Genomic DNA, 24,143 nt, shown 5'->3' on the forward strand with positions numbered 1-24,143 from the left:
AGACTCTTGTCCAGCTTCCTCCCCAGCAGGTGTATTTTCTTGTTTTAAATTAACGTCTGCTGGGCGCCTGGGTGGCTCAGTGGGTTAAGCCGCTGCCTTCGGCTCAGGTCATGATCTCGGGGTCCTGGGATCGAGTCCCGCATCGGGCTCTCTGCTCAGCAGGGAGCCTGCTTCCTCCTCCTTCTCTCTCTACCTGCCTCTCTGCCTACTTGTAATCTCTCTCTGTCAAGTAAATAAATAAAATCTTTAAAAAAAATAAAAATTAAAAAAATAATAATAATAAATTAACGTCTGCCTTCTCCGTCAGACTGCAAGTTCCATGAGAACAGGCACTGTATTGGGTTCTTCTCACCATTTTACCCCCAGTGCCCTACAGCTTGCCGGACAGTGCGTTTGTGAATTGACTGACTGATTGAATGAATGACTCAAGGAATGGAGACTCCTGCCCCTACCCCAGTCTGAGACCTTCAGAAGGAAAAAAAAAAAGTACATTTCTATTCTGATGCCTAGTGCAGAGTCTGACCTCGGAATCAGCCTACCTGTAGAAATGGCAGCATAAAGAGAGATTAGATGTCTAGTGCTTTTAAACACACCAGGTATGTGATTAATAGTACAGTAATAAATAATCCCGATCCCTCACTGAACATTTACCAAGAAGACAGCACCGTGCTGAGCAGTCCAATACATTGTTCAGCAACCCTGCCAGGGAGCTTATCATGTATCGCCATTTGCAGGTGAGGTAACTGAGGCTCCCAGGGGTTGAATCACTCCCCCAAGGCCCCCCAGATAGCTTTGGCGGAGCCAGAGGTCACCGAGGCTGGCCCAATTCCCAGACGGCAAGGAGGCCGTGGTAAGAGCAGGGAAGGGAGGGCAAGGGTACAGGGGATGCTGACTTAGGGAAAAGGGAAAGCAGAATGCAAAGTGCTGTCTGGCATTCTAAGAGGAAGAAGAAAATCCTTGACAACTTTAAAGAGGTGGTGAGCCATGGTTCCAGCAGCCCTGGGAATAGAGCATCTCCCGCCCCCATGAGAGAGATTGGGTGGGTCACGACCGTGGGAATTTGGGGGGGGGCTCCACCCCAACACACAGAGAGCTGGACGCTATCACTCCTGTACTTAACAAACTGGAAAAGGGCTGGGGATTAAATGAGATCCTCAGCGTGGAAGCACTTTTTCAACCACACTGCACTGAAGAAAAAGAAGGCATCAAAACCGTATTTCTGTGGGTCCTTCTCTTCCTTTAACAAACCTCTGGTATTTGGAGACTATGAACACGTGGCAATAGTTCAGTCCTACAAAGCAGATGGACGCAGCACACAGGGGCTCTCGAGCAGATTCAAGTTCGTTGAAAGAACACTTAGGGAAGAAGTGGCCCTCTCGAGGCCCACGCCGGGCTCGCTGGGAGAAAATCCTGAGGGACCGGCCTTACTCCTTCTCTGGCAGGGCTGTAAGCGGGGAGGCCAAGAACTCTGATGGAGCAGCTGGATTTCCGAAAGACGCCTCCGGGTCTCTCTTGGGGTCTTCAGTTCCACAGACACTCACCACGAACTCAGCTCACAGAGGGAGCCCACCGGGCCGGGAGGCGGACAACAACGAGGAAGGCAGGGGGTGGAAAGGCAGGAACCACCCACACTGCGCGTCCAGCACGGGCACGAGGGGCAGGTGGGGAGCTCCCTACTGCAAGGGGGCAGGTGGCGTGGGGAAGACTTGAAGGCAAGAAGGCACCTGCAACTGAGTGGCTTAGGACGACAGCACACATTTATTTTTACCGTAAATGGAGGTCAGCTGTCTCACTCGGCTAACATCTAGGTGTCGTCAGTGCTGCCTTCCTTCTGGAGGCTTTAGGGGAACATCCGTTCCATAGCCTTTTCCAGCTTCTATTTTTTTTTTTTTTAAGATTTTATTTATTTATCTGAGCGAGAGAGAGTGAGAGAGAGCATGACAGAGGAGAAGGTCAAAGGGAGAAGCAGACTCCCTCTGGGAGCTGGGAGCCGGAGGCAGGACGCGATCCAGGTACTCCAGGATCATGACCTGAGCCAAAGGCAGCTGCTCAACCAACAGAGCCACCCGGGCACCCCTTTCCCAGCTTCTAGAAGCCGGCTGCACCACTTCGCTCTTTGGCCCCTTCCTCCAACCCCAAAGCCAGCTCATGAGCCTCTTCTGACTCTGCCTCTCCTCTGACATCTCCTCTCCTCCTTCCCTCCCTCATGAGAACCTGCAATGACACTGGGTGCACCCGGATAATCCAAGAGAATCTCCCCATCTCAAGGTCCTTATTTTCATCCCACCCCTTTTGCCATGTAAACTGACATATTCACAGGTTCCAGAACTAGAATGTGGATATCTTGGGAGGGGGGCATTATTCAGTCTGCCACCCAAATCGTGGACAGGGAAAAATCAGCCTCCAGGAAAGAAAAAAGAAAAAACAAACATTCAGAAAGCAGCAGGATGAGGTGAAATCTTGTTTCAGCTTCCCCAGTTCTGATTTCCTGAGGCTGTTCCCTCCTGCCCTTGGGGTCCCTAAGATACCACTCATCTGTTCTGCCAGTTGCCCCAGAAGATTCTTCACCGTGCCCTTGCCCCAAACCATATACCCGGTAGGTGGTAAACCATATGAGATGCCCTGAACCACTAGAACCACAGAAACCCAGGAAACACGGGCGATGTGTTGAGAGTTAAGGAACCAAACAGACCAGCAGACTAGACGATGGGTCAGGCCGAACAAAATGAAGTTAAACAGGGAGAATCAAAGGCCCCAAAGAAACCAACTGTTTGACTCCAGGATGAGTAAGACACAGAAGCAAATCTTGTTTCTTAGAAAAAAGATCTGGGGGATCATAGCTGACAACAATTCCACCATGAGATAGATGGTTGTCCATGAACACAATAATCTCTGGGAATTATACATCCAGATTCAGCAGGGCAAGGCTGTTAACCTAACTGCAGACACCCTTCAAATCAAGAATAACTACCCCCAACTCTCTCAGAAGTGTGTCTCTACACCCAAGGACACACCTTCAGGGGACATGCAAGGAATGCCAAGGACGAAAGAGCCTCTCCTTAGCCAAAAGAGACCTGCTAACAGATGCTAACTTCCCCGTGAGTTAGGGACCCCCCTCTGCCTGGCCAGGATGATTTCAGGACCGAGAAGCTAAGAGCAGGCACTGGGTGCAGAGGAGGAGAACAGGGCTGAGAACAGGAAAAACTGTCATCCAACATAAATACCAGAAGGGCCGCCATGTGAAAAGGGATTAAACTTGCTCTGCATGGCTCCAAAGGTTAGAACAAGGAACAATGACTGACTGTGCCAGGGATACAAATGCCAACTCAATCTAAGGTGGGGAAAGTTCTCTAACAGTTAGAGATGCCTAAAGATAAAATGGGTTGTTCTGGGAGACACAGTGAGTTCCCCGTCAGTGGAGGAAGACAAACAGCGTGGGGCTGCCCATTCATTCACAGGCTTGAAGGCGGGTTTGAGAAGGAATTCCAGTGTCAGCCCCTCAGAAAGGGAAGGTTCTTCCAAATCTGAGAGTCAATGATCTCATCTCCTATGTACTCAATACCAATCATCCACTTACACGTACAGAGAAAACATCAAGATTATCCCACCAAAGAAAAGCAGCCCGGTGATTAGTACAGCCAGGAACAGTCTTTAGGACGGGAGAGGATAGTAGAACTGCCTCAGAGCCAAGTCTTCTCCAGATCTTATCCTGCACTTTGATCCGTGCCAACGCTGACTTAAAAATAAAAGTCCCCTGCATGGGGCGCCTGGGTGGCTCAGTGGGTTAAATAAAGCCTCTGCCTTTGGCTCGGGTCATGATCTCAGGGTCCTGGGATCGAGTCCCGCATCGGGCTCTCTGCTCAGCAGGGAGCCTGCTTCCCTTCCTCTCTCTCTCTCTGCCTGCCTCTCTGCCTACTTGTGATCTCTGTCTGTCAAATGAATAAATAAAATCTTAAAAAAAAAAAAGTCCCCTGCATGGAGGGAAGTGGAGGGAAGCTGCTCCTGCCTGTGGCCTGGGTGTGGGGTTCTGGCCCACCTAACACCCACCCACCACATCCACCACGAAGCGACTCCAGCCTGGACTGAAACTGAAGAACCACTTCAGGCACATCCGTGAAATACGCCTGATGCCCAAACACTCGTCGTCAGCCGGCTGCCCTCTTGGTGGAGGAAGGAAGTCAGAGGAAACTTGGGGACATCACATAAAAGGCTGTGAACGTTAAAGGGCAATTGATGCTGAACACAGAAAAAATAGGAGCCTCGGTGGACTTTCCAAGAAGCACGGGACACGCCTGGTAAACGGCGTCTGTCCTTGCAGGACTCGGGGAGAGCTGGAGCAGCAGCGGAGACTCCTCTCAGGGAAGTACTGCGAGACACTAAGACACTGGACGGGGCGGGGCGGTAAGTGGGTGACAGAGGGCACGTGACCGGATGAGCACTGGGTGTTGCATGCAACTGATGAGTGCACGAACACTCCATCAAAAACAATGATGAGCGGCACCTGGGTGGCTCAGTGGGTTAAGCCTCTGCCTTCGGCTCAGGTCGTGATCTTGGGGTCCTGGGATCGAGTCCCACATTGGGCTCCTTGCTTAGCAGAGAGCCTGCTTCTCCCTCTCCCTCTGCCTGCCTCTCTGCCTACTTGTGATCTCCCTCTCTCTGTCAAATAAATAAATAATATCCTTAAAAAAAAAAAAAAAACTAATGATGGACTGTATGTTAGCTAATTAAACTTAAATTTAAAAAATAATGAAATAATAATGTAATTAATAAAAAGCAGTGAAATCGAAGGCCCATGAAATCACCCACATCGAAGAAAAGAATGCAGACAAGGAGCGAGAGGTGCGCAGGCCATGGCAGGGATGCCAGAAAAGCCCAAATAGAAGCTCCCTGAGGACAAGGACGGCAGACGGGGTCTCGGCTTCCCAAACCACAGAGAGCACAGCTGGCGGAACCAAGACCAGGGACTGAATGCCCAGCCAGAAGGGAGGGAGGCCACAGGGGACAAAGACAGACTACAGACAGCGCAGGACTCTAGAAGATGACTCAGAAACTGGCTCCCGTCAGAAAAACCTCTATCCCCAGATTAAGCACCTGCTTGTGGCACGCTTCCGTAATATTTGGACATGGAGAAAAACATTGCCAATGGCACCATCCAATGTGGTATAAATTTGATACACATATTAGTAAATTCCTTCAAAAGTTGTTGTTTTTTTTTAAAGTGGTCTTTGTGGTACTGTGCTCATTTGTATTCTCCAAGCCATTGTAGCTTATTTTCAGACTCTTAAATTAAAATACAAAACCTACAGATGTCTTATCTCACCATTTTCTTTTTCTTATTTTTTTTTTTTTTTAAGATTCCACACAGTCATTTGTGAGAGAGAGAGCGAGTGCATAAGCAGCGGGAGTGGCAGACAGAGGGAAGAGGGAGAAGCAGGCTCCCAAATGAGCAGGGAGCCCAATGCAGGACCCAATCCCAGGACCCTGGGATCATGACCTGAGCTTAAGGCAGACACTTAAATACTGAGCCACCCAGGCGCCCCTTACCCCATAATTTTCAAGTAAATCTGATTTTCTCCACTAAATCTGAAAAGACATAACCATGATAAACTTCATTCTTAGTAAGAAAAGGACTGTACTTTATCTTTTTAGCAAAGGAGAAAAGAAACTGAAGCCACAGAGATGCATCATATTGAGGGGCACCTGGTGGCTCAGTCGTCAAGTGTCTGCCTTCGGCTCAGGTCATGATCCTGAGGTCCTCGATGGAGCCCCGCATCGGGCTCTCTGCTCCGTGGGGAGCCTGCTTCTCCCTCTCCCACTCTCCCTGCTTGTGCCTTCTCTCACTCTCTGTCAAGTGAATAAATACAATATTTTTAAAAACTGCATCATGTTGGGGCACCTGGGTGGCTCAGTCGTTAAGTGTCCGCCTTCAGCTCAGGGCATGGTCCCAGGGTCCTGGGATCAAGCCTCCACATTGGGCTCCCTGCCCGGCGGGAAGCCTGCTTCTCCCTCTCTCACTCCCCCTGCTTGTCTCTCTCTGTGTCTCTATCAAATAAATAAATAAAAGTATCACATTTAATATAAGAATTAAAGGTCATGCTCATAAGCCATGATAAAATTAGGGTGCAGAGGTTTAATATTTTGAAAAAGCAGCTTTACTAGGTTCTATTTATGGTTTCTCTAGAAGTTAACAAAGCTTTTTGCAGGTCTTTAACAAATAATATAACAACAGATATATTTAGACTGTATTTATTTTTTCCTCTTTCTCTTTTAATCATTACGGAGCCTTCTCATATTCCAACCCTCCCACCTCAAGGCACACCACACAGACAGGCACACAGACAGACACACACACACACACACACACACACACAGTACACACAAACACACATAGTACATATACAGATATTACAGTGTGAGATGAGATAAGAAAGTGGAAGTGATGAGAAGGGGCCCATTCCCTTCCATCTACTGACCAAAAACCAGATGCAGGGAGTAGAAGAGAAAGAAGATGGCTATCTGCCCAAAGGACCAAGTGCCATTTGGTTCATAAGCAGAAAGCCAGGGTTCCTGTCCAGTGGTGATACAGACATGTCCCACATCAACAACAGAGGAAGATCGACAATTTCCGGAGTGCCTACTATGGACCAGGCACTACTTAGGGGCCTCTACATAAGTTCACATTTAACCTTCCCAACATTCTTGTCAAATGGGAGAACTGAATTCCCAAATGGCGGACCCACTGGGATCCATCCTGAGCCCCATGGAGAAGCAATGCAGCCTTGGGGACCAGGAATCTCGGTGCAAGGCCTGAGAGCAGACCACCACCTGGAGACATTACAGGAGCAAGAGAAACAACAAAATAAATGATGGAGAAAGAGCTGTCAGATTTCATCCAAGATGTGGGCCGATCAAGAACTGTCAGCTGATGAACTAGACAGAGAGGAGCATTCTACACGATACGGTGGGAGGGGCTGGCCTGACATTCTTCTCCTTTGGGAAAGATGATGAGTGTCACTATGTCACGATCTTCCAGAAAGAAAAAAAAAAAAAAAGTCCCCTGCATGGAGGGAAGTGGAGGGATGGACTTCTTCTCAGATGAAGAGCTGGACTCCCACCATCGTGGGGAGGAGTGGGACCCACAGAAGGTGGAAGAGACACGGAAGCTGAAGAAGCTGGCCCAGAGGCAGTGAGAGGAGGCAGCCCAGCAGGGGCCCATGGTGGGGACTGCAAGGACAAGTACAGCCACCTCACTGGCAAGGGGACAGCCAAGGATACAGCCCACATGCTGCAGTCCGACAAGACCTACGTATACCCATGGCCAAGAAGAGGGATCCACACTCCATGGAAGAGGCCATGAATGAGATCCGGGCCAAGAAGGGTCTGTGGCAGAGTGGGAAAGAGTTGCCACCTACTTCCTAGGCATCCTGGGTCCCTCGGAGAGGTCAGGGGCCGGGGAGGGAGAAGGCTGCTGCTATTAGAACCCATTCTGGGGCCCCACCTCGGCACCACCTCCTAACAGCTGTCACTCAGCCTGGGGGAGGCAGGTGTTTGCTTAGTCACTGTTGGAGCTTAGATATGGATGTGGTATGGACGCTGGTGAGGGCATTTGTACACATGTGAGTGTGAAATGCACAGGTGAGTCTGTAATGTGCATTAATCTTTCTCCTTGCAGTTTTCTTCCCCGTGGAGCTGGGATTACTTTACATTCAATAAACACTGTTTGACAACCTCCCGCCACCTCCAAAAAATTAGAAAACTGAACAAGGAGCTTCAGTAACTTGGACAAGATCATAAACTAACAGATGACAGGATCTAGACTCTGAGCGTATCTGGTCCATCCCACTCCAAGTCCATTTGACCTCTTCACTAGACCCATGCTACTCCCGTGCAGTCTTCACGCCAGAAACAGAGGAGCCCCCCAACTAGGGCATGATTCCACTGAAGCGATGAACTCTTGCTGGTCAGAACCCCCCCACCTTCTGAACTAAAATACCTTTGGGGCTGATGGCTTGTGCCTTTAATCTTCCAGAACAGAAGGAATTATTGCCATCTGTCAAGGTGGTAAAGGGCAACACCTTGATGCAAGGCAGCATACGGTAAAGATGCTCTGTAGGGAACTTTCTGTTCCTAATTCTCTCCCAGTAGTTTTGTTTCTCAGACCAAACAACATCTTACTGGGATATCTCTACATGTTTCTCACAAGAAAAAGAACTCCTGGGCTCCTGGGTGGCTCAGGTGGTTACAGGACTGACTTAGACTCAGGTCATGATCCTGGAGTCCCGGGATTGAGTCCCGCATCAGTCTCCCTGCTTAATGGGGAGTCTGCTTCTCCTTCTGACCCTACCCCCTCTTGCACTCTGTCTCACTATCTCTCTCTCAAATAAACAAATAAAATCTTTAAAAAAAAAAAAAAAGAAAAAAGGAAAAGAGAAAAACAACTCCCCCCTTAGACTCAACTCAGAGCTGTGCCTACTCTTCAGTCTAACAGTGCTAATGGTCCTGGGACCATTCGATCCTTTCTTAAAATTCTTGACTAAGCACGTGACATGGCACTAATGTCAACCCCGACCCCGCCCCCAGCAACCTAGAAGCATCTGAGATTCTTCCTCTCCCTTAGGTACCACACCAGTTAGTGACTCCTTCTTGCCGACCTGCCTCCTAGAGCATCTCAGCTGTTCTCCCCTGTTCCTGTGCTGGCGTCCTCATTTGCCCCATTTCTCACCTGCGTGTCAGCAAAGGTTTCCTGAATTCTCTCTCAGCCAAAAACCTTCTTGTTTTCCTCCAACCCATTCCCTACATGACCCTGATCTCTTCAAGTGTGACCTTTTCAAATCTGTCCACTCATTTGTACTTTGGCTTAAAAATTATTCAATGGTTTCTTCCTTTACACTCAGGATAAACATACTCCTTGGTTTTTTTTTTTGTTTTTTTTTTTTGTTTTTTTTTTTGTTTTTTTTTGCTCTCCTTAGCATAGTGTACCAAAACCGAGTCCCTGACAATCTTGGGGCTACCTGAGATGCCCCCATGCAGGACTAAGGGTCTCCATGGCTCCCACGAGCTTGCCTGGCAACCCCTACTCTTCACAGGCTTCACCTTCCCGGACGCCCCCAGGTTTCCCGCCTTTTGTCCCCTGTCCACCCTTCCCCACTCGTGTCCCAGGGCTGCCTGGGCCCACTCACTGCGATCGCTCTCTCACTTCCCCACCTCCCCGTTACAGACTGCCAGCTCCTGGAGGTAAGGGCTGCCCTTGAATCTGTACAGTGTTTGATTCCTAATGGCCCTCGGTGAATGCACACAGTGACCTACAGCTGGGGGCTGAATGGCCATTTCGAGACACACCCCTCCTGAAGAAGTACAGCCCACCTGTGCTGACTGGTCCAGGGAAAGGGCCTCCAGAAGTCCAGCCCTGGGAAGACCGCCCAAACTTGGCTTTGGGGCTTGAATGACTCCTTTCTGACGAATCAGTTCTGAGAGCCTAAAGGGAACGACTGGACGGTCCCCATTTGAGAAAAGAGAAGTATCTTTTTTTTTTAAAGATTTTTTTTTTATTTATTTGTCAGAGAGAGAGAGGGAGAGCGAGCCAGCACAGGCAGACAGAATGGCAGGCAGAGGCAGAAGCAGGCTCCCCGCCGAGCAAGGAGCCCGATGCGGGACTCGATCCCAGGACGCTGGGATCATGACCTGGGCCGAAGGCAGCTGCCCAACCAACTGAGCCACCCAGGCGTCCCATGAAAAGAGAAGTATCTTTATCTCTGAGTGGGGCACTCAAGATCAAGGTCTCTGTTGAAGGAAATGAGTGCAGCTTACGAACGTATGTGTTCCCCATCCCTGACATTTGGGGCCCCAGGGAAACCCGACTCTTTCCCTTTACCAAAATAAACACAGAGCAGGGTGTGTTCTGTCCTCAGTTGCTCTGGGGAAACAGCTTCTTGGGATGAACTATTTTCTTTCTGAGTATCCCACCTGCTGTAAGATCTCACCACACATTCCTAAGCCACACACATTCGCAGGCCACTGAACTCCCACCCCACCCTCGCGGCTCCACGCCTTCTGAAGAAACGAAACAGAGTAAGAATACTTTCAGAGGGGCGCCTGGGTGGCTCAGTGGGTTAAGCCGCTGCCTTCGGCTCAGGTCATGATCCCAGTGTCATGGGATCAAGCCCCGCGCCGGGCTCTCTGCTCAGCAGGGAGCCTGCTTTCTCCTCTCTCCCTCTTTGCCTGCCTCTGCCTACTTGTGATCTCTCTCTGCCAAATAAATAAAATCTTTAAAAAAAAAAAAAAAGAATATTTTCAGACACGGAACTCACTGTCAAAACCCCTTATCTGAACTTAGAAATTTAGATATCATCCAAAGGGACCGGTGTTTTCAGTAGCAAAAAGGCTGCGCGTGACTCGAATGAGGTTTCTGATGAGAGCTCAGCCACACTAGGCCGATTTTTCACAATTATTTCCTTGAAGATGTTTTTGGGTGGTGAGACTAGAAGCAATTCAGAAAAGAGAGCAGATGCGAATTTTTTTTCTAAAAACAAAGAAAATATTTGTTCATCTTTGCTTAAAATAAATAAATAATAGATCCCAGCGTCGGCTAAATTACAGCAAGTGAGTCAAGACCTCCTATAGGGGCACCTGGGTGGCTCAGTGGGGTAAAGCCTCTGCCTTTGGCTCAGGTCATGATCCCAGGGTCATAGATCGAGCCCCACATCAGGTTCTCTGCTCAGCGGGGAGCCTGCTTCCTCCTCTCTCTCTCTCTCTGCCTGCCTCTCTGCCACCTTGTGATCTCTGTCAAATAAATAAAATCTTTAAAAAAAAAGACCTCCTATAAACACTAAACCTTAGCTCTTGTTGCCAAATGTCTTGAAACTCCTCGTGCCGGGAGGAGGCCATGCTGGCAGCCCCCCTCCAAACAGCAGGGGCAAATGACAGGGCTCTCCCATCAGTAGTCAAGTGATCCAACGGCTACCACTTCTACCTACCGTCAGAAAGACAGGAGGCCCAAGCCTCCACGTGTCCTGCCAGCCGACCAGGAATGAGACAATGAATCCTAGTATCAGTTAGTACAGAAGCACCAAGTAGCTGTTGGGGAAGCAGTCAATCTTTTGATGTATAAATGAATGCAAGAGCGAGCACTGGCGTTAGACTGTCCTCAAGGCACCACGCGTCAGTAACCAACCACCAGCCCCGTACGCACCGTCATAATCTTCTGGGTTCACGCAGCACCTCCGTGTGACTCTCTCACTGTGTTCTCACGTCCTAGTCGACATTTTAGAAGATGTTTTTAAAACCGGCCTGTTGCTCCCACCTTCAACGCCCTGCCTCGGTCACTAAGCCCCAGTCCCTTGGCAGTGGCTGCAGAACACGTCCGCAGGAAGTCCGGGGCTTTCTGTAATTCCACAGAGAGGTCTAGGCTGTCCACCTCCTTCCTTCTTGAAATCCTTCAGTGGCTTCCCACTCCACTGCCATCACAACAAAAGCCTGAAGATGACTGCAAAAGCCAGCGTGCTCTGCACTGCAACCCTACCACCTCTTAGAACACACTCCCCTCGCCAATCCCCCTTGCTATTCCCAGAACACTCTGAAGGGCCATGATGTCCCTGTCTCCTGTCTCCTTTTGCCAATGCTCTTCCCCCAGATGGCCACTCTCCTTCTGGCCTCAACTTCTTGTTGGCCATCTCACAGAAAAGACCATCCCCATAAAGTAGTATTCTCCCCACCCCCCAACATCCTCACAACCCACCTTATCTCACCAGATTGTCCTTCTGAACTCTTATCACCCACTGATAAGCCTTCTTTTGTGTTTACTCGCTTCTCCTCCAGAGGATCTCCCCCACCTAAATACAAGCTGCCAAGAGCAGGATCTTTGCTTTGCTCTCCTTGCTAAGGCTACCACCCCATCTTCAGGGTTAATGTAGGGTCTGGTGCAAAGCTGTAAATATGGCAGTTGGCAAATCTGCACGGAATGAATGAAAAGCATTTGTATTAAATGTAAAATGCGGCCCCACAGGGTTAAATAAGGCCAAGGTCTTCTAAGGGCTTTCAGGCCTTCTCAAAACCCTGGGGAAGGGGGCAGCATCTGGGCTGGGGGAGGGGAACGTGGAGAAAACACCAAAAAAGTCAGATTAATAAGCCACCTTCTCTGGGCACCTGGGTGGCTCAGTAAGTTAAAGCCTCTGCCTTCAGCTCAGGTCATGATCCCAGGGTCCTGGGATTGAGCCCCGCATCAGGGCTCTCTGTTCAACAGGGAGCCTGCTTCTCCCTCTCTCTCTTCCTACTTGTGATCTCTCTCTCCCTCTGTCAAAAAAATAAAATCTTAAATAAATAAATAAATAAGCCACCTTCTCACCGTCCCCATCCCCATCCCACATCTCTTCTCTCCTCCCCACTAACTGAGCTCACCACCCACCCTTAAACAGAACAGAGCTGAAGACTGTACGTGACAGAGGAGAGAATGCTGCAGAAACAGAGAACCATGACAGAGTCTGAATAGGAGAATTTTAGAAGAAGAAAGCCCTACCTGGGAGCAGGAAAAGCAAGGTCACATTTCCCAAATCAGAAGCAGGGCCAAATGGCTGCTGCAAGTCTTTGACCCAGGGAAGTGTGACACGCCAGCCTGGGTGCGAGAAAGAGAGCCCGCCCCAGAGATGGTGGAAGCAGTGGTACTGATGTTGCCGCTGACCCCAGAGGTCATGGGCTGGGGGAAGGAAAGAACAAAGGCCCAACTTGGTAACTAACACAGATACAACACTTTACAGTTTGGAAAGCACCAACACCACACTACTTATGCGCATAAAAAAGACAGGGAGGCAGGCCGCATCATTTTACAGGTAAGGAAACAGAGGCCTTGTCTCAGCAAGCAAGCAGAGGTGGAAATCTGGGGGTCTCAGGGCTCAGAGGACTCTCAGCTCTTGTAACCCCTCAAATCCAGACAAACAGTCCTTGAGCCCCCTCTCAATGTGATTAACAGCATTTCATCCATGTTACCTAACAGACTATTTATTCAAAAGCAGGATGCCCTTCCTGAATTCCTCCAGGGATTTATTCAATGACCTCTTGACTTGAAAGAAATCTGGTCTTCTCTAAGCCTTCCTCGGGTGCTTGAAACCTGAAGAGACCAGAAAGAGTCAAACCCAGGCTTCTAAGACCACTGTCTCGGGTTCCGCAAGACCACAGCCAAGTGGTCAAAACAGCAGAATGTCTGAACAAAACTGCCACCAGAAGCATTTCTATGTGAAAATGCTCCATCTGCAAAAACCTGCTGTAAGGGCCCAGACTTCCCCAGAAGTCCCTCAAAATTTCATGACCGTAGCCCTCATAAAAACCTGGTCTCTGAAAATCCCGGACTGCTTCACTGGATTTATTAGAACTGCATTCTTCGGGGTGCCTGGGTGGCTCAGTGGGTTAAAGCCTCTGCCTTCGGCTCAGGTCATGATCCCGGAGTCCTGGGATCAAGCCTCGCATCAGGCTCTCTGCCCGTCTCTCTGCTTACTTGTGAACTCTGTCTGTCAAATGAATTTTAAAAATCCTTTAAAAAAAAAATGCATTCACTTCAAAATACTGCACGTTCTATTAAAACTGAAAAACGCTTCATGTTCATAAGTCAATGATATTGCCGTTCAGCTGGTGAGCTGGTAGATGCGAAATTGAAAAGGAAAGAGGGGCATTTGCCCCGGAATTTCAAGAGATCCAAAGCTGGGCCCCTCCAAACTGAGCTGGGAGGCACACTGCAGAACTCCCAGGTTCTTCCGCACCTGGCTGGTGAGGACGAGCCAACGGCCCCCTGAGAAAGCATTGGGAGGAAAGAGATGGGTCTAACAGTCTCAATCAACACCTCAGACTGCATGGAAACGGCTGAGAAGTCAAGGCTGACCGTGGAGCACTGGCCCAGGGTGCTCCCCGGGCAGCACACCCATCTCAGCTCTGGGTGCCAACCGGAGCTGTAGGAGGACCCCCTTCCTCAAGAGAAGCCTCAGAAAGGGAGTGGGTGGGTGTCTGGGCTCTGGGCTGTGCATCTTCTTGTAGAAGGCAACTCTTGTAGAAGAACCCACGGCAGAAGAGAAGATGTTAGCCCCGGGGCAGAGAGGGCTCTCTCTCCAGACATGGGCACTAAACCTCACGGCCGTGTTCTCAGGTTGTTTCTCTTCCTTCTGTGCAACATCACCTCCATCTACATAGTCTAAGTATTTGCCCGCCTGTCTGCAGCCAGCCAGATGTTGCCTTTCAGGGATTGCGTAGTTCTATAATTACTTCCAGGAGAAGCAAACACTCTTGAACCACTGGTGTTTGCCATGGAATTCACTTTTTCCCACAAAGGGGCGTGGGTCTTCCTCTGGCCCCCGCTCTCAGTGGACCAACAATGGGGTAGGCCACCCAAATCAACGCAGCTGATGAAACCTGTTTTGAAAGAAACTTCTTGGTCTCAGTGAAGAGTTAATTCATCTCCCGGCTTTTTCTTTTTGTTCTAGGAGTCTGTTGTTGTTCATATTTCTTTGAAAGGAGCTTTACTGTTAAGGAAGAGTTTTAAACACATTCCCATTAGGCCATACTTGCAAAAACAGTATCATTTTCTTCACAGCAGAGTCTTGGCCTAAACGCTTCCAGGAAACCAGTGTGTTGTCCCGGGCTCTGAGGAGGGGCGTGTCAGCCTGGCTGACGAAGCTCCGTGTGAGTCAGGGGCAAGCTGGTCTGGCCAAGACCACCTCTGAGGTTGCCACTGAGAAGGCAGACCCCCTTGCCAGGAGCTGGCAATCAGGGCTCCTGAACAGTCACTTTCCAAAAGGTCCCCTCACATCAAGTCCCTGGCAGGCACTGTGGAAAAGTAGAGCCTACAGAGGATAGCAACAGATCCCATGGTGGCCTTTCCTGACATCATTTGAAAATCACCTCCCTTTTCTTCAGTACATTCAGAAAAGTGAATCCTTGCATTTTCATTTGGTCCTCCGATTTTCATTTGAAATAACAATGCATGCAGTTGGAATTTCAAAGGCCTCCTATCCACAAACCCGTCAAAATATTTGAGCCTGTGGCATGAAAGCCCTGCACAGAGGAGTGGGAACCCCCTTCTCGGTGGCTGGGACAGAGCGACCAAAAGGTGTCTATGAGTAATTTTAATATGATGCAGGAAAGGCAAAGGCAAGAGGAGCTGGAGGCTTCCGTGCCACTGTGGGTTGAACCTGCTAAATACCTACGAAGCTCCTACTCCATGCCAGTCACCTAGAGATGCGGAGGCCTCCACACAGCAGGACTGTCAGTTAGGTTAGGTTGAGCTGCTCATGACTGAAAACCCAAAATAATTTTTCTTAACTGGTAAGAAACAAGTGAGGAGCTAGGCAGTCCAGGGGAGGTATCGTGGCATCATGGCACGTGGTCATGAGGGAGTGGGACTCCTCCTCCTTTATACTCCACATGCTTACAGCATGGCTTCCATCTCCATGGCAAGCTCGTGATCCAAGATGGCTAGCGGATTTCAGCCATTGTGTCCATGTTCCATACAGCAGGTAGGAAGACAGAGAAAAAGCAAAAGGATGCACTGTCTAGACAATGTCTATACACTGTCTATACACTGTCTATACAACTTTCCTGTAAGCCCCACACAGAACACTTCACCTTTCACCTACTAAAGCTTAAGTCCCTGGCCCTATAGCTAGGTGAAAGGGAGGCTGGGAAGCAGAATCTTTTGGCTTGGCACATTACTACACCCTAGAAAAATATCAGGTTTTTTGGGTTACCAAAGAAGAAGGAGAGGAGAGATACTAGATATAAAGTTGGCAGTCTTTGCCACAGAAGGCATAAAAAGAAAATCTGAGGATGAGACAATCCGGTGTCCTATTATGTTCAGAGAAGAGCTGATAGTAGAAAAAAAGAAGAGGTATGAGGGATGAAGCCTCAAGTGATATTATCCCTCAGGGATAACTAAAATATTAACTTGAAGATGCTAAATAGGACCAATTTTCTAGGGGTGCCTGGGTGGCTCAGTTGGTTAAAGCCTCTGCCTTTGGCTCAGGTCATGATCCCAGAGTCCTGGGATGGAGCCCCGCATTGGGCTCTCTGCTCAGCAGGGAGCCTGCTTCCCTTCCTCTCTCTCTGCCTGCCTCTCTGCCTACTTGTGATCTCTCTCTCTCTGTCAAATAAATAAATAAAATCTTTAAAAAAAAAAAAAAAAAGACCAATTTTCTAGAACCACCCACCCTGGATTGAAAAGACTTCACGAGACATTAAAACTGTTAAGGAAATTCCTTCAGCATTCTAGAACTGTGGCATCATCAGAATCACTTGGAAGCCTTTTTAACAAGTCGCCAAGACCCCTTTTGGAAATTCTGATGGATGGGTTAGAGTTGAGGCCTAACATTCTGCACACCTTCAGGTACGCACACACCCACAACCTGGGTAATTCTTCTGATGCGTAGTCTGATTCAAAAACAATGACTTCATCCAAACCCTCACTGAAAACATGGAAAATAAAAAATAATAATAATAAAACATGAGAAGACAATTTAAGACAGTCATGTGACTTGTCCCCACTCCCTATCAGTGTCAGGCAGAACCAAGTGTAAAAATCTCTGTCTGGGGGGGCGCCTGGGTGGCTCAGTGGGTTGGGCCGCTGCCTTCGGCTCAGGTCATGATCCCAGGGTCCTGGGATCGAGCCCTGCATCGGGCTCTCTGCTCAGCCAGGAGCCTGCTTCCTTCTCTCTCTCTCTGCCTGCCTCTCTGCCTACTTGTGATCTCTCTCTGTCAAATAAATAAATAAAATCTTTAAAAAAAAATTAAAAAAAAAAAAACTCTGTCTCTTCACTCACAATCCAGTCCTCTTTTACCTGAAGTCACCTCTTCAAGGAATGTGAATTTGGGCCTCCAGACGGCTGGACACAAATAATCCAACCATCTAACTGGTCAGCCTACCCAGGTCTTCTGGCTGAAGGGTCACAGCTTCCAAGCTAAATCCAATTTCCATCGAAATCATCCTTACCTGGCCACCAGCAGACATGACACAACCAACCATCTGCCAGAATCCCTACCCCTGAGGTCAGACCCAACACCTTCAGAACCACGTGCCGCCACGCATGCCCCCTGATCAGGGGGGCACACGGAGTGATTTAAAAAGGGGTATGTGGACAAGTGTGTGAGCCTGGATGTGTCTGTATATTTGCATGTACATCTCTGAGATCTCAAAGACCCAGGGGAGGAAGGCTCAAGGGGTTACCCAGGACAGAGGACAGAGGCTGGAAATGATCCACGTTTCAGTCAGCATCTGAATATGATCTCTTCCTGTATTGGGGAATTCCCCATGTACGCAGAAGAGCTGAAGAGGGGTAAAGTCCACCACCAGCTGGTAAGAACGGAAAGGCCAAAGTATCATCACTGCCCCCATGAGGCGGGCCTGTGTCCCCAGGGCGGTGTGGCCCAGGTGGCAGGTGGGCCCACTCGGAGCGTGGCTGTGGCCCTACCTCCCCAGCTTCCCTTGGTCCCAGACCATTTCTACAGGCTGGTTCCCACCTGCCCAGCAATTCTGTGAGCCTTACAATATCTTAGATCTACAAGGCCTAGTTTCTATCACTAAGTGTTGACCCGTGATTGATGTCCTCATGGAAAGAGGGAGGCCTCGTTCCCCAGAGGTTATCCATTTCAGGGTTAAGTGGATAACCTGAAATGGTGAGAAGGGAGGTGGGATTTAGGAAGACCCTCAGGCCAGGCTACAAAGAGCCACATGCAGAGACATGAGGGCACAGGAGGGATTTGCTTCTGGTGGGAAACTAGGGCTTCCCTTGGTGTCTTCTCTTTCTTCCATTCCTCCCTTCTCCTTTTCCTGATTCTGCCTTCCTCTCTTATTGACAGACAGGTATCCATTTCTCCTCTTTCTTGCCTCTACATCCAAGAAATCAAGGTCTCCCTTTTTGACTAAAAACTGAAACTCAAAAATACCTCATCTGACACTTCTGACTCACAATTTGTGCTTGGAAACACCATGCAGAAACAGCCTTTGATGAGGGTGGAAGAAAAACAAGGGCCAACTGGTACATTTACAGCAGATAATACCAAATTTTAAATGTATACATCATCTGATCCAGCGATTCTACTTCTAGTAATTCACCCTAGGCAGAAGAATGATACAAATACAATCCTAAATGTATAAATATTTGTATACAAAGTATTTATAACATCTCAAATGTCCATTAATTGCAAGTAGGCTAAACTTATATATATCCACATTGCAGAATACCAGAAAGCTATTTAAAAAAAAATTATAGGAGCACCTGTGTGGCTCAGTTGGTTAAGCAGGCATCCAACTCTTGATCTCAGGGTCATGAGTTTGAGCCCAGTGTTGGGCTCCTCGGCCAGTGCCCCGTAAAATTTAACCTTAAAACTTAAAAAAAATGTTATATACACAGTCACAGAAAGTATCAAGATACATTCTTTTAAAAAGCTATCAGAATTGGGGCGCCTGGGTGGCTCAGTGGGTTAAGCCTCTGCCTTCGGCTCAGGTCATGATCTCAGGGTCCTGGGATCAAACCCCGCATCGGGCTCTCTGCTCGGCAGGTAGCCTGCTTCCTCCTCTCTCTCTGCCTGCCTCTCTGCCTACTTGTGATCTCTATCTGTCAAATAAATAAAATCTTTAAAAAAATAAAATAAAACTATCAGAATAATATATTTAGTTTTAGAGTAGCCCTGTTTCTGTAAAATAAGATATGTTTATAAAGTTACATAAAAATAAAAAAAAAAGTTTACCAAATTCTTCAAGAGTTGTTATACCCAGAGGTGATAAAATAGGGGATTTTGAATTTAAATCACACATTTCTGTAGCACTTCCATTTTGGTTACAAAAAAGTTATTATTAGGGGCGCCTGGGTGGCTCAGTGGGTTAAACCACTGCCTTCGGCTCAGGTCATGATCTCAGGGTCCTGGGATCGAGCCCCGCATCGGGCTCTCTGCTCAGCGGGGAGCCTGCTTCCTCCTCTCTCTCTGCCTGCCTCTCTGCCTGCTTGTGATCTCCGTCTATCAAATAAATAAATAAAATCTTTAAAAAAAAAAAAAAAAAGTTATTATTATTGTAACAAACAAAAAATAAATAGAAGCAGGAATGGCTTTTGAGCATGCAGAACAGTGATGCTGGGAAGTCACTGTTTCCTTTCTAGGCAACACACAGTCTCGGACCCAGCAGCCAACATATAACATGGTTCACCATCAGCTTCCTCCTTTTCTTCTTAAACACAACCCTGCACAGTTGGAAATCACAAACCCTAGCCCAAAGCCAAGAAGAAGCAATGACAGAAGTGTGAGTTGCTGTGCAAGCAAACAAGGTATCAGTTACAGGCAATGATAGAAGGACCACAAAAAGCAGTCCTATGGAATAGAAGCACAGCAAATTTCCACAGCTACTTACTGTAGGAACAAGGAGACTTAGGTACCTAGAGCCTCTAACGATACCTCCACATGAAAGCAGCCCAAGTGTCTATTGATAGATGGACTGATAAAGAAGAGGTACTATACACACACACACACACACACACACACACACTCCTGAATGTACTTTAGGTATATATCTAAAGTATACAGGTATATATGCATATATATATATGCACACACACACACTCACTCCTGAATGTATTTTAGGTATATACCTAAAGTACAGGTATATATATACATACATATATATATATGTAATATTCCATTATACATATGTGTGTATATATGTGTACATATGTATGTGTGTGCATATATATATATATATATATATATGCAAATACCTGCCTAGGTATATATATATATATATATATATAGGTATATATACAGGTATATATACCTATATATATATATGCACACACATACATATGTACATATATATACACACACACGTATAATGGAATATTACTCAGCCATAAAAAAGGAAGAGCTCCTGCCATCTGTGACAACATGGATGGATCTAGAGGGCATAATGCTAAGTGAAATAAGTCAGACAAAGACAAATAGCATATGATTTCACTCACATGTGGAATCTGAAAAACAAAACCAACAAACAAAAACCTAGAGTCTTAAATAATATAGAGAACTAGTGGTTGCAAAGGAGAGGTGGAGCGGGGAGGTGGATGACATTAGATAAAGGTGATGAAGAAGTACAAACTCCCAGTTATAAAATAAGTTATGGAGATGAAAAATACAGCCTAGGGAATATGGTCAATAACATTGTAATACATATGGTCACAGATGGTGACTATACCTATTGTAGAAGGTACGGAATTGTTGAATCACTAAGCCGTACACTTGAAACTAATGCAATATTGTATGTTAACTAGTTTTCAATAAAAAAAGAAAATAAAAAGACATCTTCACATGATAAATAAGACTAATAAGAATGAAAATGGTAAACTTAATTAGTGTCTAGGTTTTAGTAATTCAGGACAATATGTCCCTACTGAAATTTTAATTAAAAAGCTAAATATTTAGCCTTATCCCTTAAAAAAATAAACTTCAGAAATCAGGAATATGAACTAATATGAAATATGTAATTGCCCAACATATTCTATAATTAAGCTATTATTTTTAGTTAGGTTGTATTTTCTGAATAAAGTTTTATGAACCCTGGGGTTTGTTTTTAAAGACATTAGAGTAAATATTCACTGTCCTTTTTTTTTTTAAAGACTTCATTTATTTATTTGACAGAGAGAGATCACAAGTAGGCAGAGAGGCAGGCAGAGAGGGGAAGCAGGCTCCCTGCTGAGCAGAGAGCCCAATGTGGGGTGCGGGGCTCGATCTCAGGACCCCGAGATCATGACCTGAGCTGAAGTCAGAGGCTTTAACACACTGAGCCACCCAGGTGCTCCAATTCTCACTATTCTTAAAAAAAAAATTTTTTTAATTTGAGTATAGTTGATACACAAAGTTAGTTTCAGGTGTACAACTTAGTGAGTTGATAAGTTTATACAAAATATTTATCATTCTTAAAAGTTATTCCCCACACACACAAAATTAATTTATACCCACAAGAGAGAATTCACTGTAGCCTAGCAAGCTTCAATAAAGATTCCATACCTTTGCTCTTGAGAGAAGACCAAGAACTCTCTACTGATTGTCATGAAGATCCAAAGTAGATTCAATATTATAAAACTATATATTTCTTGGGGCACCTGGGTGGCTCAGTGAGTTAAGCCTCTGCCTTCAGCTCAGGTCATGATCTCAGGGTCCTGGGATCAAGTCCCACATCAGGCTCTCTGCTCAGCAGGGAGCCTGCTTCCCCCTCTCTCTGCCTACCTCTCTGCCTACTTGTAATCTCTGTCAAATAAATAAATAAAATATTTTAAAAATTAAAAATAAATTTTTTATAAAGACTATATATTTCTTGTGTATTTTTTTTCTACTTTACCTCACCCCCAATGCATTTTTATGGGCAACAAAACTTAGTCCTTGGTTTTCAGGAGATGAAGCATGGCTTCAAAGAACAAGGTTCCACCTTTCAAACCAATGAAAATTTCAGCCAATAATGCAAATTATTCAGATATAGACTTTAATTAGGATTTTGAGATTAGATTCAATGTTCAAAAACAACAAAGAGTTGGATTTCATGTATTTGAAGAAAACAGGACAACTGTTAAAATATGACGCCTATGCACCAAAGAATGACGTATTCTCCATTCAAAGTGTTGTTCTCTGTGCATGAGTGTTCAAGTGGGTTAAAACAATAGTAGTGTGTGTACCATTGCAATGGGGAAAACAACCCGTCAGTTTAATTAAACTCCATTTACACCAGGACATCAGCCCAGTTTTCCAACATGCTCTGTTATTAGGTGTAAAATAAGACTTATTTTTCAAACATGTTGTATGGGAGATGGCTGCCGTGTGGGTTACACTTTCTCATAGCACACAGGTCCCCTCTGGACGTGTATAGCACTTCCCAGCACCACAGTACCCAAGGCATGGCAGTGCATAATAAATGCTCACTTCCTTTCCTTTTTCCTTCTTCCTCCAAATAAAATAAGCAAATGGCAATATGATGTACCCTTGTAATATCATTGGGACTCTACTCCCGGGCAGTCCATTCATTGCTTTCTTATTTCATTATATGGGCACCCAAAATATCCGCTTTAACAGTATCTTGTTTGTGCAAAACAACTCCAGTTTCGTATTTAGCATACCCATGCATACACATATGTGGTGGAGGAAAGAGAAAATATATCCAAATATTAACACCTGTATGTCTTTATGGTAGAAATGGAAAGTTTTTAATTTTCATCTTATACGTTTCTGTGATGTTCCAAATGTTTTACAATAAGCATTTATTGATCCAAAACCAAATCTGATACAACACAGTCCCCCTACACACTCACTAGAGGACTAAAATGGAGATGACATACAACACCAAGCATTGACACTGGAACCACCGAAACTCACACTGCCAGGTGGGAATGTAAACTGGTAAAGCTGCTTTGGAAAACTGTTTCATGGTATCAACCACAGCTCCACAAAAAGGAAGACCCAGTAATTCTGTTCCTTAGATATAGAACCAAAGACCTAATCTACATGGCGGTACCTGGCTGACTCAGTCAGAAGAGCACCCCACTCTAGATCACCAGGTCTTGAGTTCAAGCCCCATGTTGGATGTAGGGATTACTTTGAACAAAAAAAAAAAAAAAAAGAAAAAGAAAGAAAGAAAGAAAAGAATGTACACACAATACTAAATAAGACTTTTAATAACAGCCAAGAAATACAAACAACCCTTTTGGGGGTTGATGTTGGGTCCCTCAACAGTAGAGTAGATAAATCAATTACTGAGGTACAGTCAAACAATGAAATATACAGTGAGAAATATAGCAATGTATTTAGCAATGAGAAAAAAGAAATGACGCTAGTGCAAATCCGTGCATGAATGTCAACATAATGTCGGATAAAAAAAAAAACCCAGACACAAAAGAGCACACTCTAAATGAATAGGATTCCATTTTTATGAAGTTGAAGAATGATCAAAATTTACCTATAGTTAAAGAAAAAAAAAATTATCTATGGTGATATAAACAGGAAGGTTGTCATCTGTGTTAAGGAATGATGCCTGGGAGGAAGTGAAAAGTTCTATTAAACCCTATACACTTAGGATCACTATACTTTTCTACCTTAAAAAAACTAAACCAAGCGGGTTTGCACCATAGCTCTAACCACTTACTAGCTATATGGCCCTGGGCAAACTCTCCACCTCTCTAAGCTGCTGTGTCTACATCTGTAAGTGGGGACAGACACAAACACAGCACCTGCCGGGGGGGAATGTGTTGGGAATGGAAGCAGACAATGGCCGCAGTGTCTACCATAGCACACAGCATGAAGACACGGCCGGATACCCAACAACCATAGCAGAGGTGATCATCTCCTGTGTTCTCACTAGGGTGCCAGGCACTGCCCCTGGCTTGTAGCTCTCAGTCACTCTGGAATACCATCTCCCCTGGTGGGGGCTCGTTCTCCATCATAACTCAAGGCCAAAAGCACAGGCAGGAACCTAGACATTCAGAAATGGTCTCTGTAGAAAGAACACGAGCCCCAAGATATATTTCAAGAAGGGTGAATCACTAGTTAAGCTGCTGCTGAGATTTCAAAGAAAGGAAACTGGCAAGAGTCACACATCAGGACTAAATCCAGGCCATTGAAGAGAAAAATGACTGCAGCCTCTTTTCTCAAAGCAGTAGCTGCTTCCTGCAGGAGGAGAAAGAATATTTTCTTCCAGTGGAATAATTCATTTTAAATTACAGAGTCATTTGGGAACTGAGAGAGCTCATCTTTCTTCCCTAAGGAAAGAGGAGACAAGGAACTCTCTGTAAAGTTTTTTATGTTGTTTAAGCTCAGTTGTTAAGCGGCTGCCTTCGGCTCAGGTCATGCATGATCCCAGGGTCCTGGGATCGAGCCTGGAGTTGGGCTCCCTGCTCTGCAGGTCTGCTTCTCCCTCTCCCACTCCCCCTGCTTGTGTTCCCTCTCTCGCTCTCTCTCTCTGTCAAATGAATAAATAAATAAAATCTTTAAATAAAAGTTTTTCATGTTGATTAGCTAAATCTACTGTCCTTTCATGTAAGTCAGAATCACAACTAAAATAATGTATAAAAGATATTCTTACCGTGTAACATAACTGAACGTGCTGACCATGAAGCAAGGAACTCAGAGTACATAGATTATTGTAGTTA

The 24,143-nt window shown here is 46.2% G+C and overlaps 1 protein-coding gene and 1 pseudogene across 1 annotated transcript in view; one reads left to right on the top strand and one right to left on the bottom strand.

The window, feature by feature from the left end:
* CGNL1 (cingulin like 1) overlaps window positions 1-24,143 on the bottom strand; it is a 162,471-nt gene that overhangs the window by 120,325 nt on the left and 18,003 nt on the right. The gene's annotated exons all lie outside the window — the stretch shown is intronic.
* Window positions 6,666-7,419, top strand: LOC122894161 (annotated as a pseudogene).

The sequence above is a fragment of the Neovison vison genome, chromosome 13 (genome assembly GCF_020171115.1).
Source record: "Neovison vison isolate M4711 chromosome 13, ASM_NN_V1, whole genome shotgun sequence".
Lineage (NCBI taxonomy): Eukaryota > Metazoa > Chordata > Mammalia > Carnivora > Mustelidae > Neogale > Neogale vison.